Raw genomic sequence first — 12,370 nt, 5'->3', positions numbered from 1 at the left:
TAACACCACAAAGTCATCTATGCTGATGGCATTTCTCTCCTGTCTGAGTGGCCTACCTCTCCCACACGTTGTGCTATGATGAGAGCTGGGTTAGGTTGGATGGAGGACTGCACTGTGGTTTGTTCCCATCACCCAAAGCTGTAAAGCCAAAGTCCTGAGTGCCAAATGTCTGAGCTGCCTGACTGAACTGTGACTTTCACAGGCCGCTAGCTAAGTCTGCACTTGCATCACTTAGTTTTCTAATCAAGTGTTTGCTTGTTAAACAGAAATATTTAGAATGACTACAGATGCGGGGGTCGCCTTACAGTTTACATGCATTGATCTCTAAAGGGCTCCATATGCTACACGGTGCTGTCACACTGTGCTGTCAGAGCTGGGCCTGTCACCACTGACTGGAAGATCTCCACACCATTAGACTGCATCACTGTTGGACTAGCCTCACACAAACTCATGTAATGAGATGTCACTTTTCCCACGTGTCTCTGTTTCTGTGCTGGGACAAGGTGAGACTGGGAGAGCAAAGCTTTGAAGAATCTCACATATAAAACATGTTTTCAGACTTTTTTGTTTAACTCCACATTGTGATGTCTTCTACGATGTAAATATGAAAAACCATAAAATGAGAAGGTGTATCCAAACTTTCTGTTCTTTTCTTAAATGTATTTTTGTCTTTATTAGACAGATGCAGTGAAAACTGACAGGAAAGTGAGAGAGGGACACAGGGACTGCTGCTCATCCAGCTGCGCTAAACCGGCGCCGCAGGTGTGTCCAAACTGGTACGAACAAGGTCTTCAAGTCCGTCCCGCACCTTTGCCCAAAAGAAACAAGCATGGGTGTCAATAACAAAAGTGTCCTAATGAAGACACTGAGGACGGGACGTTTCTTTGTTGGACGCGCTTGTTTGCCAGACATCAGGAACAGATTTGTTTCTCCACGTGACTCATTTCATCTCCACAGAAATATTTCCACCACAGTGTTACTTTTTCCAAGAACTTGTAACGTTGGAGTTTAGCTGAGGAGCCGGCTGAGGCGCGCCCTTTCACACGCGCCCTTTGACACGCCCCCTTTCACACACGCCCTTTCACACGCGCCCTTTAACACGCGCCCTTTCACACGCGCCCCTGAACTGAATTAATAACGTGAGGAAGATGAGAGGAGAGCGTTTCCTTCTTGATGGCTTTATGTTTGTAATGCTACACTGAGCTTACTGTCTAACGGAAAGCCACATGCAGACCTCTGTGTGTGTGTGTGTGTGTGTGTGTGTGTGTGTGTCTGTGTGCAGTCCTATTCCTGGTCTTAGCTTAATCTGCTCCAGTCAGCCAATTAGACATCAGATCACCTGGAGGAAGGTTGGAGGGACAGGTGAAGGGTAGCCGAGGACGCCTCCATCAAGGTGAAGCACTGACGATAATGCTACTGATGTGGAGACAGTAAGCTATGTATGGGATTATTATTATGTGAAAAGACAGATTTTTATCAGCCCTTGGTGATCATAGGTTGGTCTCCAGTGAAAGACTGCCACCTGCTGTCTGTTTACATGCTCTGTCTGCTCGTCATGTTGGCCCTGGGTGAGAAGCGACAGCCTCTGCTGTAGTTACTGATGCACCAACATGGATACGAGCAAACTAACAGCTTCATGTAGATTTGTTTTAAAGGCTGAACGCTGCATTACCAACCAGCCAGGCAACAATGAAGATCATTAAACTGAGAAGGGACTCTGTAGCCGCTAAGACTGGTGGACCTAAATCTTCACCTCCAAGTCCGTTCACATACAAGAGGAAGGGGAGTGAGCGGGTCAGCGCTCAGGGCACAGAAACTAAGCTGGCTTTGAACACACACCATTTATTTCCATAAAACACACACAGCCAGAATCACAAATACAAGTTAAAATCCCCCGTATACAATAAAAAGAGTGTTCTCAATGCGCTAAAAACCCTGCTGGCAGAAATAACTATACACTATTAAAACAAAGCTAAAAAAATGTTTTCCATATGCTAAAATTACCCTCCCACAGTCCCATAATCCCACAGTCCCATAATCCCACAGTCCCATAATCCCACAGTCCCATAATCCCACAGTCCCATAATCCCACAGTCCCATAATCCCACAGTCCCATAATCCCACAGTCCCATAATCCCACAGTACAGCCACACGCAGGCGAATGGTCCTTATCTGAAACAGGAGAGGAATTTCTCTTCCGGGATGGAAACCACGCAGGTGTTCCAGATCTACTGGCGTTTAGATCAACTGGCGTTGGTCGAACAGATGTGTGGCAGTCTTGCGTTTCAGGAGCTGCTACCGACAAACCAGCAAAAAAATGCCAAATGTGTCACCTGTGACACTTGTGAGGTTATCTCAAACACACTCCGTCAGTCTTGATGCTGTTGAACAACAAAATGTTTAAAAAAGTTTACCTGGTGATATCCTCATGCGCGACGCGATCGCGAAAACAGCAAACAATTAACACCACGCCGATGTTGTTCACAGGACAGCAAGAGTAAACGATCGGGAGACTGTCGTTATCGTTCCCCTCGCACGTTTTATTTCTCCGGTTTCAGCGTTTTTGCTTCACAACTAAAGCGAGCAGTTTACTTTGTGCACTAACATGGACTCGAGTCAACCAGCGCCACCTCTGGCCAAGTGCCACAGCCTACAGCCAGATCAACCTGTGACACACATCTGCAGCACGTTTGAATTCGTTTCATGCACATTTGTACCTTTCAATTGTGTCTGTTTGTGCGTCATGCAAATAAACCTTTGAAAAGAACGAAATGATATCATGTATGTACTATCAGCCTACATTTGTTCAAAATGCCAAATTATACACACAAAGTCATAATAATCACCACCCTTGTTCACCATGCACCTAAAGGACGCATGGAAACATCAAGTGATACACAGATAAGACTGTTGCACAGAAATATGCAGTATCTGCACACTGTAACATGTTTAGTTGCTTTACTCAAGAGCCTGACTTCAGATGAATGACTCTGACAATCTCATTTTTCTTGCAGATTGAATGCACCTTCTGTGGAAAGTGGTACCACACAGTGTGTTTGGACTTCCCCTCGGCAGAATGCGACTACAAATGTTGTGGTTGCTAAATAAACAGAGAAAATTGATCCCTGTTGTCTTTGCTTACTGATTGTTTTTAGTGTTGACAATCCACATTGCTGGGATTGCATCTTTCAACATGTTTGTGGGTAGATGTGGATGTACCAGGGGTAAGTGCAGCCATTCAGCCTCTACTCAATGTGATCATAGCAGTAGGTGCAGATGTGTCACAAGTTAATCTAGTAGTAGGCTGTGGTATTTGGCCACAGGTGGCAGCAGTGGACTGACCTCCATTGGAGACTGCTCCAGCTGCTGTGTGATAGTGGATCTGCTACAAGTTGAAGATGATATGCAAGTGTTGGAAATTAACGCTTGTATTATGTTGACAAACAAAAAAGTGACATTGATTTTGTTGCAGGTCATTTTGACCTGTACTGTGTAAATCCACTCAGAATTGTCAAGAAACTGCAATAAAACAATAGCAACTTTATTTTCCATCAGATCAACATGTAGAACACAGACATACAACAGTTAGACTTTCCATAACTATTGTAGGAACAATTTGGTTTTTCGTTCTTACAAACACATTTCTGTTGAACTTGCCCAACGTTCTCAGTTTTTCAATGTTCAACATTTTCAGTTTTGTCCACATGATGGACAGAATGTAACTGTGTGCTTTCTGCAGATGTACTTCTTGCATTTCTCACACAAAGTGCTTGTTTTACAACAGGAATCTTCCTAACTAAGATTTAAAATAAAAGATTTCTACGTCTCCTGCAGACTCAACAACAGATGACAAACCAATCGACACACCTGAGTCACTGACTTTCTTCAATCCACTCACTCTCACTGGCTGTTTATTACTAATCACTGTGTAACTGCTGTGAATTCACAGTAACTGCCATCTCCTTACAAATGTTCATTAGATTAACCACACTTATAAAGACTGTATATAACTACCAACTCTCCATGTTGATGGATCGCCTATATTGGCTGGAAATATTCATTTCCAGAGAATAGACACAGACAGACTCTGCTTACAGGATGTGATGTGACAACACTGATGAACTATTGATGTGTCATATCTGTCCAAGACGTATTTCATTGTTATGGAAAAAGAGAATATTAAAATCATGATGAACAGGGATGGTGATTTCTATGACTTTGTGTATATAATTTGGAATTTTGTACAAATGTAGGCCAATAATAAATATATGATATCATTTCATTCTTTTCAAAGTTTTATTTGCATCACGCACAGACAGACACAATTGAAAGGTACAAATGTGCATGAAACGAAAGTGTGTGGATATCAAAGCTAAGTTTCCACCATGTTTGTAGTCTGTACAGGGACTCATGGAGCATCTCTCTATGAGCACTCAGTGCTTTAAACAGTGAGTCCCAGTTTAACCAGCAGCCTTCACACCACACATCACACAGACATGGAAACTTCAAACCCTCAGACTGAAGACACCATCAGAAATAAAAAGATTGTGATGAAGATGAAGAACTGGAACAGTTTGCTGTGGTTTCTTCTGTTCCTGTCAGAAATAAGAGTCTGGCAGCACTTTGCTCTCCTTCCACATGTTTAAGGAGGAAGTGAAGAAGAGTGAGTGAGTCGTCTTCCTCTGTGGGCCCAACATCAGGCAGCAGCCACGTATTTTTAAAAACCCAGCACACTGCTTCAGAAACACTGAGTCCAGGTGACCAGAGTCATGTGATCAGTGAGGTCTTCACTCAGGACGTCACAGCTTCAGGACCTGATTCAGAGGTTTATAAGGACGTGGATCATTGGTGCTGATGTTGTGTGAGAGCTGGTGAACCATGGGGAACATAAATAACAACCAGGCCATCAGCAATTCTACCCCCAGCTCTAAAACCTACATAATACACTATACATATAGTTATATAGGTTATAGTATGTTATATATAAACGTAGCAGAAGCAGTTTAATTTGTAGCTTCACGCTGCACTTCATATGTTTGTCCACCAGATGGCAGCACAGAGGCCTGTGTTGGAAAGCTTTGAGTAATGAAGCGTCTTCAATCCAAGCTTCAGAAAGCTTCATGTGGTCATCAAGGAAGCAACCAGGAAATATCTGCTGTGTGTAAAAACAGCAACACAAGAATCCAGAATGAAGACAAGAAACTCAAAGCTCACAAAACAGGTGGAGCTAATTTTGTGACGTGTTTCTGTAAAAACACCACAGAAGTGAATCATCAAAGTTTCCATGTGAGCTGATGATGCTGCTGCAGAGTTTCTGTGAACCTCCTGTGACCCCGCCTCCTCATACAGAGACATCTTATTGCTCTTCAAACACATCACGTGGACACATGTGATTGTGTATTGTAGTATTGATCCCAATGCTGGTATAAGTACTGGATCAATAACACTGGATGGATGCGTTCAGCATGGAGCCCCTGAGCTGTGTTACAGACAAACATGAAAACTGACAGGTCTGTGTCATTCACAGTCTGTAACACTTCTAAACAACAGAGGCTGACCCAAGTGCCTCAGAGCCAGGCACGCTCACATCACAGCTCTCTAAATAAGCCAGTTTCAAAATAAGAGCTGAAAGCTGTGTTTGCTTGTGTTAGCTTATTATTGTGGAGACTAACATTCAGTGATCATGTGTTCAGACTCATAATGATTCCTCTCAGAAATCCTGATCTTTGTATTTACTGTGTGTTGGATCAATAACTGAGATTCATCGTATCACACAGCTGTGCTGCTGCTGCTGGTGATGTCAGCACATCTGGAACAATACGAGGTATCTGCTACCAGACTGAGCAGGACGTGAGACCTGTGGACTGTTTAAAGCTGTCCCTCCACAGCTCACTCAGACCTGATCCACACCTCAGTGATATTCTCTGACTTCCTCAGTAGAGACAGAAACCATTCAGATCTGGGACGATCAGCTGACTGATGATGTCACACAGACTGTGTTTTTCAGGAACAGTGATTCTGATGTGAGCCTGCTAGCTGACAGCAGACCTGATGAAACCACATGTTCACATCTGTGAGGACAGACTGGACTCTTTGACTGCACCTTGGTTCTCCTCAGAGGTCTGTACAGGAGCATGTCCACCCCCACTGAAGATCTCAGTCACTGTGAAACATAGAAAGCTGCTTGTGTAGCCTCTGCCTCACATGTAGATACAGCTACAGGTTTCTCTGTCAGTCAGACTGAAACAGTGTCCTGATGCTGCATCATTCAGCTCTGTGCCCCAGTCAGCATCACTGTGAGCTACCAGTGTCAGTGTTTCTGCCCTTTTCCTGTAACACTACACTCAGCACAGGCTCAGCTGCTATCCAGTGTTGGACTTTGGCTTCAGCTGCTGTGATAGATCCTCTAACATAGATCAGCTCTGCTACATGTTGTTAGATAAGTGCAGCTGCCTGTCATGTCCTGATGTTTCTCTGGCTCAGCAGCTTCTCCATCAGAGGTTCACATGGAGCTGATCCAGTATCTCCAGTAACTGTGTTCTGTGCCTCACTGGTTCATCCTTCTGTCTGTGTGACATCAGTCAGATGTTGAAGTTAAACTCTGTAATCTTCACTGTGTCACAGAGTTCAGTGAGTCCCGTTATTCACAGTATCAATCAGATCATCAGAGAACAGCTGATCAGCAATCAGTGGTGCCAACAGCACCTCCTGTGGTGAGAGGATGCAATAATGCAATGTAGCATTTTTACACTCAACACTTCCAGTCATGAAACTGTCTGTTGGATCTGTTTGACGTTGCTTTCTTGTGTTGCTTTCTTGGTTAGAGTTCCTCACAAATGTCCAGATTATTCTTCTAATGAGGCGTCGACCATGTTTTCAGTTCTTTGGAAGAAAACATCGCCCTTTGCCATCCTTACTTTTCTTTGACTTCTTCAAATGCAGCTGAACTCCAGCTGGTATTTTATTGGACTTTGCAGCTGTTTCTGGTCATCAGTTCATTCCTGCAAACCTCTGAACCTGAACAACAATGATGCTGCATTGCTGGCTGATCCCAAAAGGTTGATTCTGTTCATCTGGACGTTTTCACAAATGTTTGCTCACTGATCAGGTGACTTCTTCAGTCTCAGCTGACTGCAGCTTTACAACCTTACAAACAGCACATTTGCACAATGACTGAAACCAGCAGCAGCAGCACCTGATATATATGATACTAATATAATACATATACATATATAATCCATACTAATGATGAAGGAACTGAGCTCACAGTCCATTGTTCATTCAGTGAACTACTCAGTTTATTTTGGGCCTCAGAAATGCTCACTCTGTTTGTACATCACTGTCAGCAATAGACTCATTCTGCTGTGTGGACAGGAACACATGTGACATCACTTCCTGTTTGTTTGTGACTGAAGAGGAAGAAGTTTACAAGGAATCATTTAGAAGAGTTTCAAACATCAACTGATTGAATCCATGAATCTGAAAACGTGTTTGTGAGTGAAAGAGACAGACATGTACAGACTGAACTATCTGTTCAACAGTCAGAGTGTTTCTGTAACAGGAGACACTCTTTACACCCCACTCAGCACAGGGACACTGAGGCACCAGGAAACAAGACCCTAAACCCAGGATAAAGAGTTTGAGTGAATGTGGTGTTGAAGGTGTGGAGGTGGATCAGAGTGTCAGAGGAGACTCTGTAGAAGGACAGAGTGCCAGCAGGACAGTCCACATACACTGCTGCTCTGTTAGAGACAGAGGAGGAGGAGGAGGAGGAGGAGGAGGAGGAGATGTATGTTTGTATGTTATTGTGCCTGACATAACGAGGACCATCATCAGAGCAGTACAGACTCCAGGACTGATCATTGAATCCAAACAAACAGTCACTGCGTCCTTTCCTTCCGATGCTTCTGTAACTCACTGATATACAAACGTTTCCTCTCCACTCGACCTCCCAGTAACAGCGACCAGTCAGACCATCTCTACACAGCAGCTGATCCCAGTAAACAAATCTGTCTGGATGATCAGGATATGACTGAACCTCCCACACATGTGTCACCTTCCTGTTGTTGTCAGACAGTTGGAGCTTTGTGTTCACTGTGTTTGTGTCGATTGTGAGTTGACAGGAATCTGATGGAGAGAACAAACACAATCCAGCTGCAGTTATTGATCCATCATCTGTTCATTGATTGACACTTTGATGATGACTCCTGACATGATGAAGATGGTTGAATGTGTGCTGCTTTGTTTTCATGAATCCCATTAAAAACACACTTACACTTCCTCAGACCTGGTGTCAACCATCGGACTCCAGCAGGCTCCACCCTGAAAGGAGGAGGGGGGTCAGAGCAGCACAGTCAGCATGCACACATGGACATTACATGGCTCTCATACACACACTGTTACACACTGAGCTCAAAGCTCGGCTCCACTGTTTTATTCAAAGAAATCTACATTTATTTATCAGCACATTTAAAAACAGGTTGAGCCAAAGTGCTGCACAGAGTAGAGAGAAAATAGGAAACATACACAGTAATTACTATAAAGACTCGTCAGAATTGAAAGCTACAGAGTACAAATGTGTTTCCAACCGGGTTTTAAAAATGTCGAGTGTTGGTGACGACCTGATGTGAAGGGCGACTGTTCCAGAGTTTGTCTGCAGCGATCGATAAAGCTCACCTCTGTTTTTACGTCTAGTTCTGGTCAGAAGCTACTTATCTGCAGACCTGAGGGCTCGACTTGGATTATTTTGTTAAAGAGAGATAAGATGGAGCCAATCCATTCAGAGATTTAAAGACAAACAACAAGATCTGGAAGTGGATTCTACCACGTACTGGTAACCAGTGGAAAAAGCTGGAAAAAGCTGGTGATGGGTCGTCTAGCACAGACCCACCGCTGGAACCAGACAATTCATGAGGGAGAGAACTGTGACAGCGCCGTTCCTTCACTTGACCTCAGTCGCTCTCGTCTGCTCCCTCGTAACACTGCTCTTTATTGAGGTTACATGAATATGCATAAGTTCATTAACATATGACGTCTTACACAGGTATGAACAAAGAGTACCAGTCTGTGCATAGTGTAGGTATGTGTGTGTGTGTGTGTGTGTGTGTGTGTGTGTGTGTGTGTGTGTGTGTTCCAGATGTGACCCTGTGACCCCAAAGCTGGTGCTAAGAGTCCAGCGGTCCCCCTAACAAAGGGCTCTTATACTTAACCAGATACAGAGTAGGTGTCCTCCTAAACCATAAATCAGTAAGAGAAGGTACGACCTCTCTCATGACCTTAAGGTGTGTGTGCATGCCGGAGCACTCTGGAAGGCACACAGAGTCTTTACAGACTACTAAGGCTACGTCCACACGTACACGGTATTTTTGAAAACTGAGATTTTCTGTTTTCGTTTTAAAAAATAATCCCGTCCACACGTAAAGGCAGAAATGAAGGAAAACGCTGCTAGGAACATGCCAAAGCAGCAGGTGGCGCTATATTCCTAACCGTGTAGAAATGTTGGCCAATCAGAAGTCTAGAAGCCTCGGTGGGAAATAGTAAACAAGGATGGGGCATAGAAGCAGAACCGAGTCGTATGTGTGGAGGGACAGTAACTGTGTGTGTATGTAAGCATTTAAACACTGCAGAGACAATTAACAGTAACAGTATTGTAGAAATTCATTTCACCGAAACAATAATGTGGCGCACAGTGTGACGTCAAAAAAGGCGCACACCTTTGACGCTGCGTTTTCTGCGTTTTCTGCGTTTTTCTCGTCCACACGTAAATGCAAAAACTGAGTTTTAGAAAATATCCACCCTGGCCGGAGTTTTTAAAAATCTCCGTTTTCAGTGACCAAAAACGGCGTTTACGTGTGGACGAAAGGTGCAAACGCATAGAAGTTGGAGTTGGAAAAATCTAAACTCCAGCGTCAAATCGCGCCGCGACAACTAATCAGGAGCCTGGTGACGTGGCTCTGACCTAGGTCAAAGGGGCAGATCCAGCCAAAGCCCTTCATTCTTCATTCAGTATGGAGGAAAAGCTCATCAGTGCCGTGGCTAATCACCAGAGCTATATGATGCTAGCTACTACTTCTACCGAGACAGGAATAAAAAGGACCTAGCTTGGAGACACATAAGTGAGGAGATCGGGCAACCTGGTAAGTTCATTCCTCCTTCTTTTTAATTTTCAGACTGACCCGATGAACCTGCGCAAAAGCTAGCAAGCCCACCTACTGTCCCGCTATTTTCCCACTGATGTACAAATACCTTTCTGCTAACAAGATAATGCGTTTATTCAGAGGACATCTGCAGGAGAAAGTGGAAGAGCCTCAGGGACACTTATAATAAGGAGAAGAAGACAGAGAAGGAGAAGAGGAGTGGGTCTGCAGCAGGATCGGGGAGAAGATGGAAGTTCTTCGCGGTCATGGGGTTTCTGGACCCCTTCCTCACCCCGCGGGAGACAAGCGGCAATATGGTGCGGACCGTGGAGAACTTCTCCCCCGAGGACCAGGGTCGTGTCGTGTCTCCTGCGCTTGCCAAACTTATCATGTTTGGTTTTGATAACCATCACGTCCAATAGAAAAAAACAGCACAAAAACACTCATAACTATGACCCTCATTCGGAAATACACACCTGCACCGGGAGCAAAAAAGGCGCACAAAAGTGGCGCCGCAGACGGAGAAAAAGCGCGGCATAATACTTTTACGTTTTAAAATCGACAAAGGTTTGAACTTTGAGAATCAACTTGTGAGAACTGTGACTACTGTTCATGTGCTGCAATAAATGAGAGACCACTGTGTATAATAAGTATATAAGTGTATAATAATATAATATTCTCTATGACTATTGTCTTCAACCTGTTAACATTTAATATTGTCTTGATAGAGTCAAGTAATCATGCAGCAGAGCATCCCCTGTCTCTTCTCCTGGCTCCCCAGTCCCTGGTCCCTCAGCTCCTGCTGCACCCACAGGTATGAACATCAAGCACTGACAGCTTTTTACTTGCTTGGATTCCCTTGTGATCACCTTTACTAAATATCTACAACCAATCTGTTTATATCCTGTTTTTTTCAATTTTGAAAATGAAAATCTAGTAGCAGCCTTCTCATTACTTTGTGTTGTTTTGTGCTGTGTTTTACAGGCCCACAGAGGAGGACAGCTCGAAGGCGGGCGAGGGACGGGTCCCAGGACGGTGGAGCTGGCCATCCTGGAGTCCCTAAAGAGGCCACGCCCGTCTCCAACAGAACATTTCCTCCTCGGCCTTGTTCCTGCTCTGGAGAGCATGCCGCCTCAGACACGAGAATTCGTGAAATTTCAAATTTATAAATTAGCCTTTGAAAACAGCACAGCTGTGTTAAATTTGGAAACATTGGACCCTAATGATCAGTAGTTTTCTGATGAGGCAGCAGCTCTCCAGGGCAGAAACAATGTTCTTATTTTTCTCCTCCTTCTCCCTGAGGCTCTTCCACTCCAAGCTGGGTCCTTTTTATTCCTGTCTCTCTGTAAATAGTTAAACTTCATATATTAATGTTTAATGTTTTTGTTACTGAATTTATATATTTTTCCAATAAACATTTATAATGACAAATGTCTCTGTTCTACTACACAGCAAATATTGGCACCCGACTTGACACAAGTAGAATTTATTTCATATTATACTAATGACAAAACATACTAATACAGTGGGATGAAAAGTTTGGGCAACATTGTGAAAAGTAATTATTTTCCTGTACAAATCGTTGGTTGTCACAATAAAAAATGTCAGTTAAATATATCATATAGGAGACACACACAGTGATATTTGAGAAGTGAAATGCAGTTGACTGGATTTACAGAAAGTGTTCAATAACTGTAACAAGCAGGTGCATAAATTGGCAACACAAAAAAAAGAGAAATGAAATAAATATTTAGTGTATATCAATGTGTGTGTTTCCTATATGATATATGTAAGTGAAATTTTTCATTGTAACAGCGATTCATACAGGAAAATGATGGTGATGTTAGCTGCTCCTGTCTGCCTCTTTATCACACACAAAGACTGAAATGATTCACAGCCTTGTTTCATCCTTCTGTCAGTGTCACTGACTGTCACTGTGACTGTGGACATACAGCATGGGAAACATACACATGGCTGACACTTTATTAGGTACACAGTGACCACTATCTCAGGTAAACCGGTGACCTAATAAAGTGTATTTAAAGTTACAAAATGTTGTCTCTGTCCAAATATTTATGGACCTAACTGTAGGTCTACTTTTAATGAAACTCTCAACATGACTTATCAGTTATCATTAATGTTACTGCAAACAGACTCCTTGGAGACCCCCTACGTACTATCCAGCTAGACTAGTCTGTCTGTCCCTGAAAATATTCCTGCATGTGTGATTGTTC

General features: G+C 43.4%; 1 protein-coding gene across 1 annotated transcript in view; it reads right to left on the bottom strand.

The window, feature by feature from the left end:
* The window catches only part of LOC148098680 (protein NLRC3-like), a 321,437-nt gene that overhangs the window by 101,199 nt on the left and 207,868 nt on the right, over window positions 1-12,370 (bottom strand). The gene's annotated exons all lie outside the window — the stretch shown is intronic.

This window comes from Neolamprologus brichardi, chromosome 14, assembly GCF_056152115.1.
Source record: "Neolamprologus brichardi isolate AB-2024 chromosome 14, ASM5615211v1, whole genome shotgun sequence".
NCBI lineage: Eukaryota > Metazoa > Chordata > Actinopteri > Cichliformes > Cichlidae > Neolamprologus > Neolamprologus brichardi.
The sequence above is the reverse complement of the archived record's forward strand: the minus strand, read 5'-3'. Positions and strand labels throughout refer to the sequence as shown.